Source organism: Aethalodelphis obliquidens, unplaced genomic scaffold, assembly GCF_003676395.1.
Source record: "Aethalodelphis obliquidens isolate GAN/ISIS:26980383/991018 unplaced genomic scaffold, ASM367639v1 scaffold23, whole genome shotgun sequence".
NCBI lineage: Eukaryota > Metazoa > Chordata > Mammalia > Artiodactyla > Delphinidae > Aethalodelphis > Aethalodelphis obliquidens.
Window position 1 is genome coordinate 23,579,784 of NW_020837967.1, and position 20,051 is coordinate 23,599,834.

The following is a 20,051-nucleotide window of genomic DNA, read 5'->3' on the forward strand; positions in this document are numbered from 1 at the left end:
TTTTGTCCATACACATATGCACCTCCTACAAGAGCTTTATTAGATCGATGGGGCCTGATTTCCTCTTGGAAAACCATGCATTCCCTCCAGCTCCTTCCTTGCCTCCCCCAGGTGAATTGGTGTACGATTGTCTTTGGGGGAGAAGGGCTCAGATCTTCTCTGTGGGTCTGCTTTGACGGGTCCTTGATCCTTGTCAGGTATTGTAGAATCATGTAAGGTGGAGAATGTCAAAATCAAACTCTCCTAAAAAGGGATGAATAACTATGGTTAAGTTAGCATGTTGAGGTCAGAAACAGGGCTATAGGGACTCAGGTGTGGTCAATATGGGCAGAAAAAAGGAAGTTAGTTTAGAAATATAGGAAGTTGGTGGTTGCCAGTAGAGGGTCAGGAATGTCTCAGGTCCTTTAGGAATTTGATAGTGTCGTTGGTTTCCCCTTTCTTCATGCTTCCATCCTGCCTTGGAAAATGTTCCTTCTCAGTCATTCCCTGGAGGCTCTTTTTGTCTCTTTAATGTGGTTGTTCTCCAGGTTCTGTCCTTGGTTTTATTGTCCCTCCCTCTAATGTTCTCCATGGACAATGTCATGTCCTCCCTTGGAGTTAGGTTGTCTATTTATTCTATAGACTGATAGAAATGTAAGTCATAACAACAATACATAGATGTGTAAATTTCAGGCACGCACTTCTTCTCTGAGCTTCAGGTAAGTCTATTCACCTGCCTAGTGGACATTTCCATGTCGATAGCCCATAGATGCTCCAAACCTGTGTCAAAAACCAAAGAACATCTTAACATGTCCAAAATCAAATGCATTATCTCTATATAATTTAAGGCCTTTTTTTTTTCCCCTTGGCCACACTGCACGGCTTGTGGGATCTTAGTTCCCTGACCAAGGATTGAACCCATGCCCCTGCAGTAGAAGTGTGGAGTCCTAACCACTGGACCACCAGGGAATTCCCGAGGCCTTTTTCATTATAGGTGACCAAAAACAAACAAACAAACAACAACAACAAAAAGAAACCCACCATGTTTCATGGAGTCTAAGGAGAATCGGAACAGGATAGCAGCACAGCTAGGATCAGAAAGACCTGGAACCAGGACCTAAAATCCCGATGATTTCTCTCTCCAAATTATACCTCTACATTCCCCCATGGATCTGTTTCATAGCTCCCCTTGATGCAGACTAAATTCTTCTGCTTCTCCATCTACCTGGTGGGAAACAGAGAAGATTTCCATTTTGCCTGCTTCAGTCATACAGAGCAAGACTGACCTGATTCTTTCTGGGTCTTCAGTTCAAAATCCCAAAGAAGAAAGTCATTGGCCTGGCCAGGGCCAAGGTATCCGCCCATCAATCAATCAACTTTGGCCTCACATACAGGGTTACAATGTACACAATTTGAAGCTGTGCTGTAGTTCACTGATGCTCTGCTCATTTTGAGTTCAACCTTTTTTCTCTGTTTCATTCTGGAAAGTTTCTATTACTATGCATTTCTACTCTTTTCTTCACTTGTGTCTTAATCTGCTACTAATCCCATCCAGCATATTTTTCACTGGAGATATAATATTTTTTGTGTCTAGAAGTTGCTTGGTTTTTTACTTTATTCCATTTCTCTACTTAATGAGCTTAATCTTTTGTTTAGATCCGTAAGCGTATGGAATGTATAACCATATATAATTATTAATATAACAGCTGTTTTAATGTCTTTGTCCACTGATTCTTTGTCTAAGTTGATGTCTCTGTCATCTCTGGGTCTGCTTCTATGGATTTCGCTTTTTCTCCTCATTATTCAGCGTACTTTCCCGCTTGTTTCCATGCCTGGTCATTTGCCACTGGAGGCCAGATGTTGTGAATTTTACCGTCTTAGGTGCTGGATATCTTTCTATTCCCATAAATGTCTTCTTGAGCTTTATTCTGGGAAGCAGTTAAATGACTTGGAAACAGTTCAATCGTTTCAATGCTTCTCTTAAACTTTGTCAGGCAGGATGAGAACAGCCTTTATTCTGGAGCTCATTCTGCCCTTCCACTGAGGCAATGCTCTTACGCATACTCTACCTGATGCCCTGTGAATTACAAGGTTCTTCCTTCCAAGATTATTCCCTCTGACCCTACCCTTGAGTAGCTTCCCCGCACTCAGGTGCAGATCAGTACTCACCTGAAGACTTTCGGGGATCCTGTGCAGGTCTCTGGGGCTCTGTCCCTGGGCCGTGCTCCCCGCCCTGTGATGCTGCCTGAGATCTCCATGCCAGGACCTCCCCAGACACCCAGGCTCCACACTGGCTCCCGTTCTCTAAGGTGCCCCCTGGAGACGCTCCGGGCAGGAAGCTGAGACAATCACGGCACTCATCTCATTTGTCTGCCCCCTCTCAGGGACCATTGTCCTCTGCTGCCTGGTATGCAGTGTCTGAAAACACTTGTTTTCTGCATTTTTCCTCCTTTGGAAATTGTTTCAGAGGGAGGAGGGTAAAGCCAGTCGCTGTCACTCCATCTTGGCCAGAAGTAGAAATCCAGTTGAACTTTTGGAACTATTTGCAGCTTCTAAAAGCTCTGGGCTCTTGGGACTTCCCTGGTGGTCCAGTGGTTAAGACTCCACACTTCCACTTCAGGTGGCACAGGTTCAATCCCTGGTCGGGGAACTGAGATCCCACATGCTGTGCAGCGCAGCCCAAACAAGTAAAAAAATAAAAGATAAAACTCTGGGCTCTTGAATGTCTGTGCACTTTTATGTCCGCTTGAAATGTCCTTCCTTTCCACCCTGTCTGCCTGGGAAGACTCAGTTCTGGCATTAGCTCCTCCCAAACCTTCCGAGTGCCCTGACGCCTGCACGAGCATCCTTCCTCTGTGCTCCACGACATCATTCGCACACCATGCAGGCTGGTCCCCTCAATGAATTCCAAGCCCTGTGTGCACAGATCAGAGCTAATTCATCTTTGTAGCTTGGAATTTAACACAACAGGTGCTCAACATATGCTTGGTGAAAGGAATTGAAAACTGTATATAATTACACCCAAACAGAGAACAATCTTCGCTGTTTATTTCACAGTATTTTATAAGCTGTTACCTGCAAAAATGGGCTATCACTTAAACATTCCTCTATTCTGAAGTTCTGATATTACATGTCTTTGAGTCAAGTGTGTCATTAGCAAAGTTCTCAGCCATCAGACTGAGGCGATTCTCCAACAGAGTAGTTTACTTAGAAGCGTATCTCTCAAGCCCTCCTACTGAGGAGGGTGGCAGACGGCTGGCATATGTCTGTGCATTTGGTTTGTTGCTTTTGTTGAACATGAGATATTTTCAGTGTGTCACAGATTTTGAAAAACGGCTTGTGTATTTACAGCCCACGCTGAGCAGACTGCAACCGCAAACTCCAAGCGAACAACCTCATCATTTGCTTCTTCATGTGGTGAAACACTTCCTTGACTCAAATCAAAGTCACACCACCATCTCTAGCAGGGCTTTAGAGCCTATGGAGGTGCAGTGGACACTCAGTGGAAATAGATGCTAAAGTTTGACATTAGATTTGTTGGGAGTTAGACCTCTGAGATCCCATCATGTGTCCTTCCTGGACTACACATGTTCTTGTATGGTAAAATCCCCCCACATCTCCCTTCCCAGACCTCTAGCACACTGTGTAGTTTGAGCTTAAACCTACTTGAGGCCTCAGTGCTTTCTTTTTTAACCTAAATAAAAAATTTACCGGGGGAACTTCCCTGGTGGCGCAGTGGTTAAGAATCTGCCTGCCAATGCAGGGGGACACAGGTTCGATCCCTGGTCCGGGAAGATCCCACATGCCACGGAGCAACTAAGCCTGTGGGCCACAACTACTGAGCCCACGTGCCACAACTACTGAAGCCCGTGCGCCTACAGCCCGTGCTCCACAACAAGAAAAGCCACCGTAATGAGAACCCTGCGCACATCAACAAAGAGTAGCCCCCGCTCGCCGCAACTAGAGAAAGCCTGTGCGCAGCAAGAAAGACCCAACACAGCCAAAAATAAATTAAAAAAAAAAATTACTGGGACTTCTCTGGCGGTCCAGTGGTAAAGGCCTCATGCTTCCACTGCAGGGGGCGAGGGTTCAATCCCTGGTGGGGGAACTAAGATCCCACATGCTGCACAGCGTGGCCACAAAACAAAACAAAACAAAATTTACCTGAAAAATAACTGACATAAATAGGACATGTTAACTGTAAAAGAAACAAAATATGTGTATGAGCAAGTAAATAATAATCACCTATCATCACACCACTCAGAGTGTATTATATATCACATATTATATATCACAAAGTGTATAATATGTGTTTTTTTAAAATTTTATTTATTTATTTATTTTTGGTTGTGTTGCGTCTTCATTGCTGTACACGTGCTTTCTCTAGTTGCGGCGAGCGGGGGCTACTCTTTGTTGCGGTGTACGGGCTTCTCATTGCACTGGCTTCCCTCATTGTGGAGCACAGGCTCTAGGCACATGGGCTTCAGTAGTTGCAGCACGCGGGCTCAGTAGTTGTGGCCCACAGGCTTAGTTGCTCCGCGGCATGTGGGATCTTCCCGGGCCAGGGATCGAACCCATGTCCCCCGCGTTGGCAGGCGGATTCTCAACCACTGCGCCACCGGGGAAGCCCTATAATATGTATCTTACATCATACCTGCTATTTTGTAAATTGTAATCTCCTCCCACCCTGTATCTTTCCAAGTCAACTAATATCTTTTCTAATTCTCCAAAGCAGTAAAATTTAAAACAAAGTCTTCTACAAACATTACTTTTTGTTATGTGCCCTCTCTCTTTCTCTCTGGAGTATCTGCATTTTAATTAAAAACTCTTCATTTGCAGCAACATGGATAGACCTAGAGATTATCATATTAAGTGAAGTAAGTCAGACAACGACAAATATCATATGATATCACTTATATGTGGAATCTAAAAAAAGGATACAAATGAACTTATTTACAACAGAGAAATAGTCTCACGAACTATAGAAACAAACTTATGCTTAGTTACCAAAGGGGAAGGGGGGCAGGGATAAATTAGGAGTTTGGGATTAACATGTACACACTACTATATATAAAATGGATAATCAACTAGGACCCACTGTATAGCACAGGGAACTCTACAGTAAGTCCCCTACATTTGAACGAGTTCTGATCCGAGAGCGTGTTCGTTTAAGTCCAACAAAGTTAGCCTCGGTACCCAGTTAACACAATCAGCTCTGTAGTACTGTACTGTAATAGGTTTAGAATAATTTTCACACAAATTGAACATAAAAAACAAACAAACACAAAAATAAGGAAAACATTTTTAATCTTACAGTACTGTACCTTGAAAAGCACAGCAGTCCATTACAACGGCTGGTGTCCAGGGGCTGGCATCGAGTGAACAGGCAAGAAGAGTTACTGACTGGAGGAGGGAGAGGAGGTGGGCGATGGTAGAGGTGAAGGGTCCTCAGCAACAGGAGACGAGAGCAAGCTGCCATTTCACTCAGGCCAGACATTGATGGAACGCACGTTCGCACCTTTGAGTGTTCTCAACTTTCTCTAGCCTCAGGCCATTTCCTTACACGAATGTGCTGATCACACACATGAAGACCTGAGGGGAACCCTCTGCAATTCCCAAAAGCTCTCTTTTGTAGTCTTCTTTGCTCTCCAGTACTCCTCCCTGCAAATTCTAACCACTTTCATCTCAATTCTATCCTTTTCAACTCTGTTTCCTGGACTCAAAGAAGCCCTTGGGCGCCATTTGTGTTTCTCCTCCTTGAGCTACAGCCTGGAAAGTGCAGACAGTGAGCTGGGACGATGGTAGAGCTCCCCTCACGTGTTTCCTTCTCTGAGGAAACACTGTCTTTTTTTTTTTGGCCACACTGCCTGGCCTGCAGGATCTTAGTTCCCAGACCAGGGATGGAACCCCGGGCCCCGGCAGTGAAATCCTAACCACGGGACTGCCAGAGAAGTCCCAGGAACATTGTCTTAAGATTCTTGTGGGCCAATATCTGTGAACCAGTGTTTCATCTATTTTGTCCAGTTTCTTAGTTAAGGTAAGAGGGTAAATCCAATTCCTATTCCATCACGGCTGGAAGCATAAACCACTTGATGCTTTTTGATCCCACTAAGTGACCTTGCTCATGGTGTGATATCTAGTAACAAGACAAACAGGCCCAGGGAATTCCCTGGTGGTCCAGTGGTTAGGACTCTAGGACTCGGTGCTTTCACTGCTAAGGGCCCGGGTTTGATCCCTGGTTGGGGAACTAAGATCCTACACAGCATAGCCACATAAAAAAGAAAAAGAAAAAAACAAAACAAAACCCAAAGAACAAGAAAAACAGGCCTATAATTAGACGGATACACTCAGTCAATTATCTACTGTGTATCGGGGACATTCTGTTTCATGGGCTGACAAAGAAGCTCCCTGTAAAGTTTTTTAAAGACTAGTCTCTTCAGTTTCTTTGGTGCCAACTTTTTATTTTTAAAAATGTGAACCTATGGAAAATTTGAAAACCTTGAATATTGGAGTCCATAGCCCTTCATCTAGGGTCACAAATGATGAATATTTTGCTGCGTATACTTCATGTCTCTCTATTTTTCAACCAATTAAAAGTAAGTGTTACACCTAAATATTTATCCTGCATGATTCAAGAAAAGGACATTCTCTTACACAACAGTAGCATTATCCTCCCTAAGAAATTTAACACTGATACAATAATATCGGCTCCGATATAGTTCGTATTCAAATTTCTCTAATTACGCTTCCTTTTTCCAGAATCACAGTCCAATCAAGAATCATTCACTGCCTTTGGCGATTATGTCTCATGAAGCTCTTTTTCTCTGAAACAATCCCCCTGCCATTTTTGTCTTTTATACTGTTGACGGTTTTGAGGGGCTCAGGCCTGACATCTTGTTGAATTTAGATTTTTTAGAAATTATAATTGTGTTAGTAAATTTTATGACAACTTGGGAAAAAGAAACGCCTCATTATTTTGGAATGATATTCATCCTGTCACTTTGAAGACTATGTTGAATGTTGCCTGTGAATAAATCTCACGTTAAGAACTAATGTATCTGAAAATTGCTCAGTGACTCAAGTGTGCTATTACAGACTTAGAAGTGGAAGCTATCTCATACTGTATTTCTCCCTGGTGAAGGGAAAGGCAATTGAGACATTTTAGCTGTTTGTTTTGTCATTTTTCTGTCTTACAGTCACAAGGTTACTTAAAAATGTGGTGCAACTTTTTCACAAGCACTGTTCTTGTGATCATTATGGAAAATCAACACTTTCATCTCTTGAGTAGCTGAACTTGTTGCTTACTCCACCACCCCCCACCAAGTGAAATGGAATAGAAAAGTGCTTGTCATTTTATTATTTTTTTTAACTTTTTACCTTATATTGGAGTAGAGTTGATTACCAATATTGTATTAGTTTCAGTTGTATAGCAAAGGGATTCAGTTATACCTATACATGTATCTATTCTTTTTCAAATTCTTTTCCCATTTATGTTGCTACATAATATTGTGCAGAGTTTTCTGTGCTATACAGTAGGTCCCTATTAGTTGTCCATTTGGTCCAGTGGTTAAGACTTTGCCTTCCAGTGCAGGGGGTGTGGGTGTGATACTTGGTCGGGGAGGTGGGATCCCACATGCCTCGGGGCCAAAAAACCAAAATGGAACAGAAGCAGTATTGTAACAAATTCAATAAAGACTTCAAAAATGGTCCACATCAAAAAATCTCTTAAATGAATAAGTAAATAAATATAGCAGTGTATACATGTCAATCGCTTGTTGTTTTAGAACCCCAGGATATGCATGAGAGAAATGAATGCATTTTTCTCCCGATGAAAACTACTTTACTTTACTTCCGGAAATTTCAAAACTACCATCTGGTAGCCAACCCTGTTTTTCCACCAGATGGCAATAATCCATAATGGCTGAGCACGATGAATGGAATGTACACAAGGGCGTGAGCATTAAAAGGGCTGTGAGCTCTCAACGTGTAATGTAAGAAAAATGATAAGCCCCAGGAGAAGAGGATAAATAACGGGTTGCGACGTCTGGCCCACTGGGGGCTCACACAACCATCGTAAAAGGGATCCCGTCATTCATCTTTAACTTATTAGCGTCAAATTATAGAAGGAAACAATCTGCACCATTTCTTTTTTTTGTTTCCAGAATCACATAGTAAAGGAAAGCTGACAGAGTGGAGAGGTTGTTGATATTTATGTAGAATTAATCACATTCAGGGCCCATTTGCATTTTTGTTGCATTTTTCCTAACAGAAGTTACAAATTCAGAAAGGGTACTTTAAGAAAAAGGAGGAGGAAAAAAAAAAAAAAAAAGGAGGAGGAAAGGAACTTGCAGGAAAGGCTGATGCAACCTGTGAGCCAGTTCTCTGTCTGGCTGATACGTCTTTGTTGGTCTTTCAAAATCTGTGCAGCTAGTATATCTACTTGGTTTCGATTTTAGGTGGCATCACAAAAATCCAAGCCAACACTACACAGTCTCACGCAAATATATCCGTGATGTGCTATCATCCAAAATCATGGTACACGGTGGGATAGGGAAGATGGGAGGGAGACACAAGAAGGAGGGGATACGGGGCTATATGTATAAGTATAGCTGATTCACTTTGTCATACAGCAGAAACTAACACAACATTGCAAAGCAATTATACTCCAAAAAAGATGTTAAAAAAAAAAAATCATGGTACAATTCTATTCCTTGACAGGCCTTATGTGGAGGGACTTTCCCCCTCCCACTGAATATCTGTCATTTTCTCCTCCTCCAGGTTCTTTGTTTCTAAGTACTGGATAGGCCTCTGATAAAGGCCATGCTGTTCTTTTTTGAAGACTAAATAGTACCATCTTTTATCATTGTTTTTACCATTTTCCTTTTTTTCTTTTTGAAAAATAACAATATGGTCACAACTAAAATTTAAAAAGAAGTTCTAGCTTTGAGGGAGATGAGAATTTTAGAGTTCAAAGTAAACTGGAAAGAATCAAAACAAAGCTGTGTTTTAGGGCACATTCATACAAAACTTCTAAGGAAACTGTTAGGGACATTTCTTTTTGTTTTGGTTAATAGATCAATTATCTATCTATTTAATATAGGTTAGGATAGTATAGAAATCAAAAAGAAAAAAGTAATAGTTATGAGAGATGAGATCCAGGGAATTCAGTTTTTCTTTCAGACAATATATTTTAAAGGGGACTATATGATGAAAAATGTTAAGCTTTTATCTTTTTTTTTTCTTTTTTGGTCGTGCCACACAGCATGTGGGATCTTAGTTCCCCAGCCAGGGATCAAACCCACGCCCACTGCATTGGAAGCCCGGAGTCTTAACCACTGGACTGCCAGGGAAGTCCCAAGCTTTTATCTTTTTTTAAAAAATGCTTTTATCATTATAAAAAGTCCTAAGTGATCCATATGAAATGATTGAAAATACAGAAAAGTAAAAAGAAGAGTTACTAATCTGAAGACAACTCCTATTAACATTAGTGATTTCTTTTGTTGTTTTCTAGAAACAATTTTTTTTCATCTTTAAGAAAAAGCTATTTGTTTTCATGGTTTTTATGACCTAATTTCTCACATTACATGATAACATATGTATTTTCCTATGTGATTAGAAACAATTTTAATTGCTTCACAATATTTTGGTCAGGGCAAGTCATACCTAATTAACCTATCACTGGACATTTCTTTAGTATCTCCTTCTTCGTTTAGCAAACAGCCCTATGATGAACGCATTGCTATAGACAAAATGGTTTCCATATTTGGACTTTCTTAGAATGGATTCCCAAGAGTGAAGTTACTAGTTCAAAAATCATAAAATATTTTAATGCTTTAATTTTGATTTGCATCACTGCCAATTTTCTTTTTAACAGAGTTAAATCTGTTTCCACTGCTACTAGCCATGGGCCAGAAAGCGTCTTTCACACTGATGCCAGTGTGAGTATTATCATAAACAACAAACAACCAATGCTTCGCTAAATGCTCTCTCATTAGTGTTTTAATTTGCATATCTTTGATTGCTAGTGAGATGGAATCTTTTCCCACTGTTTGTCAAACAGCTGAATTTCCTCTTTTGTGAACTGTTTACTTATGTCCTTTGTCTGTTCATATCTTGGAGGTCTTTGTTATCCCTACTTACAAAGAAGACTTACAAGCACTGCCCAGAGAAAGGCCTTCTGTCTGCAACACTGTGAATTCCTCCCCTTCTAAGCCATTTCAGACTCAGCATCTGAACAGTGAGTGAAGGGGAAACTGGGAAGAGTAGGAAAGATAAATGATACATTTTCTTTGCTACACCAGGGAAATGAAAGTTCGTGTTACCGTGATACAAAGGCTCTTTTCCTTCACTAAACCCAGTTCTCATTTTAATACTGCATTCTACACATGTTCAAATATCATGTTATATATATTATAATAACACCAGGAACATGTCTCAGCGTGAGTCACTGTGAAGCTATGGTGGTTCCACAGTGTCACCATTCCAAGTAGATCTTTAAATGACTTAGATGTTATTTAATTTAATTTAACTTGGAGTAGCATCCTTTATTTTGTAACCACTTCCTGAAAGCCTGACATTTCCTTGTATTTTTCTTCCCTGGATGCAACTAGAGCAAGTACAAGACAGGGATTTAAATACAGACTCCTTGGCTTTGCAGTGATGGGCCAGGAGCTGAACTATTTATTCTCACCTTGACCTGGTGACTACTGAGAGCCAGGCTCAAAAAATATGCCTCTGGGCTTCCCTGATGGCTCAGTGGTTAAGAATCCGCCTGCCAATGCAGGGGACATGGGTTTGAGTCCTGGTCCGGGAAGATCCCACATGCCACGGAGCAACTAAGCCTGTGTGCCACAACTACTGAGCCTGCGCTCTAGAGCCTGTGAGCCACAACTACTGAGCCCACATGCCACAACTACTGAAGCCCGTGCGCCTAGAGCCCGTGCTCCACAACAAGAGAAGCCACCGCAATAAGTCCGCGTACCGCAATGAAGAGTAGCCCCCGCTCGCCGCAGCTAGAGAAAGCCCGCGTGCAGCAACGAAGACCCAAAGCGGCCACACATAAATAAATAAATTTATTAAAAAAAAAAAAAGAAAAGCCTCCGATCGGCAATGACAGCGCTTTAAGACCAGTAAAAGGGACTCAAGTGTTGATAATGACTCTGAACTCCCCAAATTTCCCCATCTGGGAAATGGGGATAATAATAGTTCCTCTTCTTATCCAAGGGGTATTTTAAAGATTACATTATACAAGAAAAATATTTTGAGGTTGAAAGGCAGAGTAAATGTTATTATATTGTAATGTTATTTTAAAACTTAGGTCAAGACCCCAAAATGATTTTCTTTGTCAAATACCTTGAGGTCATAAAGAGAATCAAGGAATATTGGGGATGAATCGGATCTTAGAATCATCCCAGCCAACTCTCTCAGTTGACTGAGGAAGAAACTGAGGCTGTGAGAGGAATTATCCAAGATGACACTTGTATAAAATGATGCTGCTAATTAATAACAGAGCTGGAACGTTAATCTAGGAGACCTAAATTCCCTCAAGAAATCTTTCTACTGCCTTCCCCTCCCCCAGTGTGTAGAAAGTTACTAAGCGTCAAGTAAAGAATTCAATTTGATTTCCTTATCATCTTTGATAGACACTGTTTCCAGCTCCCTTTTTATTTCTACCAGAGCTAAATTTTTGTTCATAGTAAAAATAATGACTTCACACAGGCTAAACTATGGATATAAAGATTTCTGATAACAGAATGTGAATTTATGTAAATGTAAAACATTATATGTCTAACTTTAAGAAACAAGCATCAAAGAGCAGAGTTTAATCAAACTGAAGCTTCTTTTGAGACTCCCACTGGCAAGGCACTAGCCTTCCCTATCAGCCTGTGCGGGACTGCAAACACCCAGGAGAACGAAGGTCACCGAAATGAAGTGGAACCAGTTTGGCAGAGGGTAAGGCAATCTCATGCCACCAGGTTGACTAGGACAAGAAGAAATAAATTTGTTAGCTCCTCCGGAAGAGGGCTCTGGGATCTTTGTGATTTAAGAAAATACCTCCTTCTTTTCAGCTCATTGTTTAAGGAGAAGTGTGTGGACTCTCTACAGGAATGGTGCGGATTGCCATAAGGAAACTGAGTGTCAGTACATCAGAGAATCTTCTTCATCAAAGACTGGGTGAACAGGCAGCAAGCCGGTTTATTTGTGTGACGCTATGGGACATTGTATTAGTTGATCCACTCAGATGGTCAAGAGTTCAGACACGTGGTGCCAATGGAGCCACGTGCTCAGATGGGGAGCCGAGACCATCTGTCAAATCAAGTGAGTTTTTTTCTTTTTCTCTCCCAATTTCTTTAACTATTAAAGAACTTTAAAATTTTATTTTATTATTTTTTTAAATTGAAGTACAGGTGATTTACAATGTTGGGTTAATTTCTGCTGTACAGCAAAGTGATTCATTTATACATATATATACATTCTTTTTAATATTCTTATCCATTATGGTCTTTAAAAAATTTTTATTGAAGTGTAGTTGGTTTACAGTGTTGTGTTAATTTCTGCCGTACAGCCAAGTGATTCAGTTTTATATATATATATATATATTCTTTTCCATTATGGTTTATCCCAGAAGATTGGATATAGTTCCCTGTGCTCTACAGTAGGACCTTGTTGTTTATGCATTCTAAATGTAATAATTTGCACCTACTAACCCCAAACTCCCAGTCCATCCCTCTCCTTCCCCCCCCCCCCTTGGCAACCACAAGTCTGTTCTCTACGTCTATGAGTCTGTTTCTGTTTTGTAGATAGGTTCTTTTGTGCCGTATTTTAGATTCCACATATAAGTGATGTCATATGGTATTTGTCTTTCTCTTTCTCACTTAACTTCACTTACTATGATAATCTCTAGGTCCATTCAACTATTAAGTAACTTGTGCTTTCTATCATATATGTTTTCTCCATCCTAAGTAAGATTTTATATATATATATATTTGTCTGCACAGGCTCTTCATTGTGGTGCGCGGGCTTCTCTCTAGTTGTGGCACGTGGGTTCAGTAGTTGTGGTGTGTGGGCTTAGTCACCCCGTGGCACGTGGGACGTTAGTTCCCCGACCAGGGCTTGAACCCGCATCCCCTGCATTGGAAGGTGTATTCTTAACCACTGGACCACCGGGGAAGTCCAATATATATTTAGATATACAAAATTCTCTCCTCTCTCGGTCTGTGCAGGCATATACACACGTGCAATAGTATGAATGTGTCAATCAAACTGAAAAAAATGGTGAGAAAGTCCTACGTGGCAAGAACTTTTCTGGTGATTTTTCAAAGTGACCATATTATTTGCCTATTTTTATTGCTTTTGTTAAAATAAATCTTTTGAATTTTGCACAGTGTGGATCCACTAGATGGTTCACTCTGATCTCACAGACTTTGCAGACTACTATGCAAAGCGTGGCGACTTTACCACGACTCTGGATTTGAATTTGGTAGTCCTGACCATTTTAGATTCTGTGACGTATTACCAGGAAATGAAGACAAAAAATACCTCATTTTAGCCATTAGTTTCAATCTTGTCTCTTGCTTTCAAACAAAACTGGTAAGGCAGCAAAAAGAGCTGTTTCACTCTCTTATTGACCTTGCACCCAAAAGATGAAAATGAAGAATATGTTGTAAATATGTTAAAAAAAAAAAAAAAGAAAAAGAAAAAAAGGAATTCCCTGGAGGTCCAGCAGTTAGGACTCGGCGCTTTCACTGCTGAGGCCCGGGTTCAATCCCTGGTGGGGGAACTAAGATCCTGCAAGATAGGAGGCACAGCCAAAAACAAACAAACAACTACAGAAAACACAACTGCAGCGTGTCATTAAAAAAATATATATGTTTGCCTAAAAGACAAAAAGAAAAGTAAAATCTGCCCGTTGGCACAATGTGAGAATTTGCTTCAGAATCAATGAAAATCCACTTTACAGGAATATGTAATGAAGCCAACACCCTGCTCTTGTGTAAAGTGTCACAGATAACACAGTGGCTACATTTTATGTCTCATGTAAGGGTGCCTGTACAACGCTGAGTGAGGGCTTTGGTATTTTCCTGACTCACAAGGACAGGAGTGTGCCACCCGCTGATCATCCTCCTTGCTCCCTGGGGCGCCTGGGTGTTCCTAGACACTAATGGAAGATTAAATTCCGGTTACCATGACAGCTACCTAAATGCTGTCATGATAATATCAACAGATGTAGTGCAGTGTTCCCTGGAAGTTGAATTTTTTTCCCCTTTCAAAACCTCAATAATTCAATCATTGCAAGTGCTTCGATAACTAGGCCGAGTTGATCTAAAGAACTGGTAATGTCCTTTTTCTTAACTAGCTGTATTCGGATACAACTCATCTCTTTACTTAAAATGTGTTCCTTCTAGCGAATGGTGATTGACATATGATGGTGCTTATTGTATTTTTGGAAATGAAAATGAGTAGTATCGGAGTAGAAATAAAAATGAAAAGTGTAATCAATTTTCTTAAAGTTACAGAAACTGAAATTTGAGAGAACAAATCTGAATACCTAGAGCATTAGCGAGCATCTTGTGGGAATGGGTTTTACCTGTGCCAGAGCTGATGACGTAAATTGTTACATGTAAGGACCTGATCGTGGAGATGTGCTTTTGTGGGTTTTTTTTGTCTTGTGTTTTTAACATTTATTTATTTATTTGGCTGCATCGGGTGTTTGTTGCGGCTGTGGGCTTCTCTCTAGTTGTGGTGTGCAGGCTTAGTTGCTCCGCAGCATGTGGGATCTTAGTTCCCCGAGCAGGGCTCGAACCCATGTCCCCTGCATTGGAAGGCGGATTCTTAACCACCGGACCACCAGGGAAGTCCTGAGACTGTGTTTTCTGTAGGAAGAAGTTCTGTCCATCTCCTTCCTCCATTCCGATAATTAGAGCCATTCCTGAGAGCAGAGAAGCACCTGTAGAGCTTCCTAGCGAACCTGTATTTTTATTAAAAAAAACCTCCCTTTGGGGAGGTTTACAATATCTTTTAGGAGGATTGCTGTGAAGCTTCAACTACTCAGGAGCACTTAGAGTCCTCCAAACAAACATCATAAAACATCAGTGACCTCGAGGGTTCTCGAAAAGCCTTTACTAAATGTTTTCCAAACAGCTTGAGCACTAGTTGCTTTTTTTATTCCCCTTTTTATATAGTGTTTTCTCCTTTCATTTCACTCGCCCTCAGGATGTTGGTTATTATTATTTTCGCTTAAGTATTCTTTGGAATCCTAATTTCAATGGCACAACATATTACCAAAGGCCTCTTATATTTGTTTTTGTCTTCCTTTTTTTTGGCTGTCCCACATGGCTTGAGGGATCCCAGTTCCCCGACCAGGAACCGAACCCGGGAGTGAAAGCCCAGAATCCTAACCACTAGGCCACCAGGGAACTCCCAGGCCTGTTATATTTCTAAACTGTTGCTGGTGAGGAAAACAACCAAATGTATCAGCCAGAGTCTCAGGAAAAGGTCCAGCTAAATGAATTTAATGGAAGCAGATTCAACGATGGAACTATTCCCAGTGATGGGGGCAGGGATAAGGGAACTGATAAGTGGGTGGTGAGGCCTGCAGCCATCAGTACAGCCAGGAGCCCTTCCTGGGCCTGGGTCACTCGGTGGAGGAGGAAAGACCAGTGTTCCAGAGCCTGGAGAGAGCAGGAACCATGACAGAAAAGCTTCCTAAGGGAACTGCATTTGTGGAGGTGAGCAGCTCCCTTTCCACCAGAACCTTCGAGGCAGGGAGTAGAGAGGAATGAATACCCTGACCTTTCTCTCTTTCCACCCTCTATCCTGTGTCAGTGTCTTCCAGCCGAGAGCCACGGGGGCAAGGGAGCCTGGTTGTGATGCAATTCCAAGGAATTAGCCTCCAGGACATAAAGCAGGACAGAGAAGGGTGGAGAATGCATCTGGGAATGGTGGTTGGGATGGAGAATAACCAGCCTGTTGAACTCAGAATTTTGGATCAAGTAAAAGTTTTGTGCATGAACTCTGTTCCACCTCAGCGCCAACTCACCATTTTTTTTTCTTATTTTTTGGTTCTCAGCTATTTGGATAGTCTATATTGCCAAGATATCTGATTTGTAGTTGATCTGACTTATAGTTTTGTAGTCATATCATCACATTTGGATTGATGCTGGGAAACAAAACGGTTATACTTTATGTAGCAATAAAGATGACAATGTGCATTTTAATATTCTAATATTTTTAATATAATTCTGACTGCACAAAAACATTTTCTTTTTTTCTTGATATTTCTTTTTTAAAATTTTTATTTTTTATTGGAGTAAGTTGATTTAGAATGTTGTGTTAGGGCTTCCCTGGTGGCGCAGTGGTTAAGAATCCGCCTGCCAATGCAGGGGACACGGGTTCGAGCCCTGGTCCGGGAAGATCCCACATGCCGCGGAGCAACTAAGCCCGTGTGCCACAACTACTGAGCCTGCGCTCTAGAGCCCGAGAGCCACAACTACTGAGCCCGCGTGCTGCAACTACTGAAACCCGCGTGCCTAGAGCCCGTGCTCTGCAACAAGAGAAGCCGCTGCAATGAGAAGCCCGCGCACCGCAACGAAGAGTAGCCCCCCGCTCGCCGCAACTAGAGAAAGCCTGCTCGCAGCAACGAAGACCCAACACAGCCAAAAATAAATTAAAAAAAAAAAGAATGTTGTGTTAGTTTCAAGTGTACAGCAAAGTGATTCAGTTATACATATACCTATATCGATTCTTTTTCAGATTCTTTTCCCATATAGGTTATTCCAGAGTATTGAGTAGAGTTCCCTGTGCTATACAGTAGGTCCTCAAACAAGTATCATACAAGATTATAAGGGTGAATTGGAAGTACAAAGGCTGCAAGCAATGTAAATGTCACAGGCTCAACTAAAAGTGGCCAAGGCTCCTGCTATTGTGGGCTGGAGGGCACATCCTGGATCTTCAGGAAAATACGATTATGATGGCCAGCTCCATGTGCACATATGTTTTGAAAATCCCACAAAATCAAGTATGTATTTGAGCTTAGGGCTGCTCAGTTTTATTTGAAAATGAAAGAGAGGTTATTCTTTCCAGCTCCCAGTATTTCCCTAGTGGGATTACCTCCAACTGCCTGCAGGCTGGATTCAGCACCCTGGATTAATTGCCTTCTTCCCTATCTCACTTCCTCACTCCCAATACTGGTGCTTCCATCACCTCCCAAATAATCTTGCACTTTAATCTCTGCCTCAAGGTCAGCTTCTGGAGGAACCCAAATTAAGAAAGAGGTATATTTTCATCTCCTGCATAAATCTGTAAAGGTGTGTCTTTCACGACTTTATAACAAATTACTCTTTTACTAAGAATTGAAAAAACTCTACAGAACTTGTTTTATCCTTTACTGACCACCTACCAAATGTCCGATGGCACCAAAAGGGCTAGGTGTTTTACCTCATTCAATCCTCCCAGCTGCCCTGATATACCAATCATATGGATTTTAGTAAAGTGATTTGTTTGCATGTTTTATCTACTGTACCAAATTACATAAATTTACATAAAGTATTATCTGCAAATTTACTTATCACCAGTTACTTGCTAGAACCACCAGTACAATGTTGACTGGAAGTGGTGAAAGCAGATATCCTTCCCTCGTTCCCAAAGTTAGGGAAGTAGTTTTATTTTTAAATCAAGAAATATTGGGATTTCCCTGGTGGCGCAGTGGTTAAGAATCCGCCTGCCAATTCAGGGGACACGGGTTCGAGCCCTGGTCCGCGAAGATCCCACATGCCGCGGAGCAACTAAGCCCGTGTGCCACAACTACTGAGCCCGTGCGCCACAACTACTGAAGCCCACGAGCCACAACTACTGAGCCTGCGTGCCACAATTACTGAATCCCGCGCGCCTAGAGCCCGTGCTCCGCAACAAGAGAAGCCACTGCAATGAGAAGCCTGTGCACCACAACGAAGAGCAGCCCCCGCTCGCCGCAACTAGAGAAAGCCTGTGCACAGCAGCGAAGACCCGATGCAGCCAAAAAAAAAAAAAAAAATTATTTCTACCTTAGCTATGTTTCACATTGAAACATTGCACTACTGTCTAGCTGTGGCAAATATTAAAGGTTGTTCATGCATTTAAAGTGGCTTAAATAATGAATTTTTTTTTAAGTTTCCATGGAGTTAAACTTTTTTTTTTAACTTTCTTTTTTCATCTCTGTGACCTGTGGGAACAGGAGGCAGGTGACATTACAAAGTGGGTGAGTGAACAGATACACACAGAAACACGTGCCTTCGGTGTTTTTTCTCAACCTTAATTAGGAGATGAACAAATGGTCCATACAATTCTAATTTTATTGTTTAAGACAGAAGGTCCAAGTCGTTAAAACTTAAGGCCCCACTTTAAGAAAAATAAAGCACTCTTGAAAATGTACCTATATTTGATACGATGTATACTAAGCCTCAAACTGAATGTAGTGACTGGATCTTAAATTATTATAGTAAAGAACAGATATTTGAACTTAACGAAAATAACTCAATTTTTAAAAAAGTTTACCTGGTATGTGTAATAATTTACCTGATATTCTTATTCTCACCAGGTAAACTTTGATAAAATAGATGAAGCCTGAATGTTTTAATAACAAAGATACCGGAAATTTTTTAAATTAAACATTTTAATTTGTTTGAATAGATAAATCTTTCTCACAGTTTGATTATCAAAAAGTTTAAATATGAACACAGTGAAAAGTCCTACCTATGCCTTCCATCCACAGATTTCTCATACCTCGTTACTTTGTCTCAGTTTAATGCATATACAAGCCAATACATTATTCTGTTCCATTTTTCTGCTTTTTTCATTGAACAAAAAAATCTTGGAGAGCTTAATATTAAAACATGTTAACAGCTACATATGTTCAAATGGATGGATATATCATAATTCAACTAGTGTCTTGTTGATGGATATATTTATCATTTGCTACTCTCAGGGAAGGATAAGAAATACCTTATCATTTCTCGTGTGTGGAACTACATCTGTGGGCTAGATCCCTAGAAGTGAGGCTGGAGGTTCAGAGTAGGCGTGCATTTGTAATTTTGATAGATGCTGCCAAATTCCTATTTCTCTATATTTTAGCCAAAGCAGTGATGCCAGCTATAATTTTATGCTTTTTTTCATTTCATTCAGAAATGCACAGTGAAAAGTGGGTCACCTATTAAAGAATAAGGAAGAAAGCAAGGCAAGTTTATTTGGCAATTTACAGAGTATATTTTCACTCAAAAATACATTCAACAGAAATTTATTGTGCATCTACCGCATGCCAAGTGCTTTTAGGCTTTTGGACACACGTATCTAAACAAATCAAACTCAAATCTCTGCCTTTGTGGAGCTTACATCTTGGAACTCTAGGCTACTTCTTAAGAAGCGAGTTAAATGTCAATATCCTGAAAATGATCCGTTGCGATCCTGAGCCCTGGCGCCAGACATACGCTACCAGTGTGATTTAAAAACTAACTAGAGGCAATGCTGCATATGATTTCATAGCTTTCCATCAGGTCCTTTTAAACAACACACTTGGGCGAGAGCTCTTTTTATCTGACTCCATCTGCTGTCGGTAGTGATCAGCATGCTGTGGGCATTGTGGTAGCATCTGAGATTAGGTTGTGAAATAGGAAGCGGGGTTACAGGCAGATCAGCAAGGATGAGCAAACTGTTTAGTTCTATCTCTAGCTGGAACCAAGGGTGCCCAACTCAGGCTTGGGGCGTAGGGAAGATAGGGTTATCAGCACATTCCCATCAGGGCACAGTTTCCTTATTGCTGTCTGTTCCTGTTTTGGTTCTACAAAGAGATCACAAGGGATTTTATGGAAAACAGTGTCAGAATCATACAGCGGCAATACTGTGTCTGCTGAACAAGGGCATGGAAAAGATGACTTGTTAGAAACTGAGGGAGACTGAAAAGACCGTTGATGCCAAGGAAAGGGGGTATCGAGTGTATTGGCAGAGATAGTATGGTTTCAGGCTTATGTATCTTTTCTTTCTAAAAGGAGAATATCGTTCAACTTTAGACCCCCATTAGATCCAGATCCAACGGCATCTTC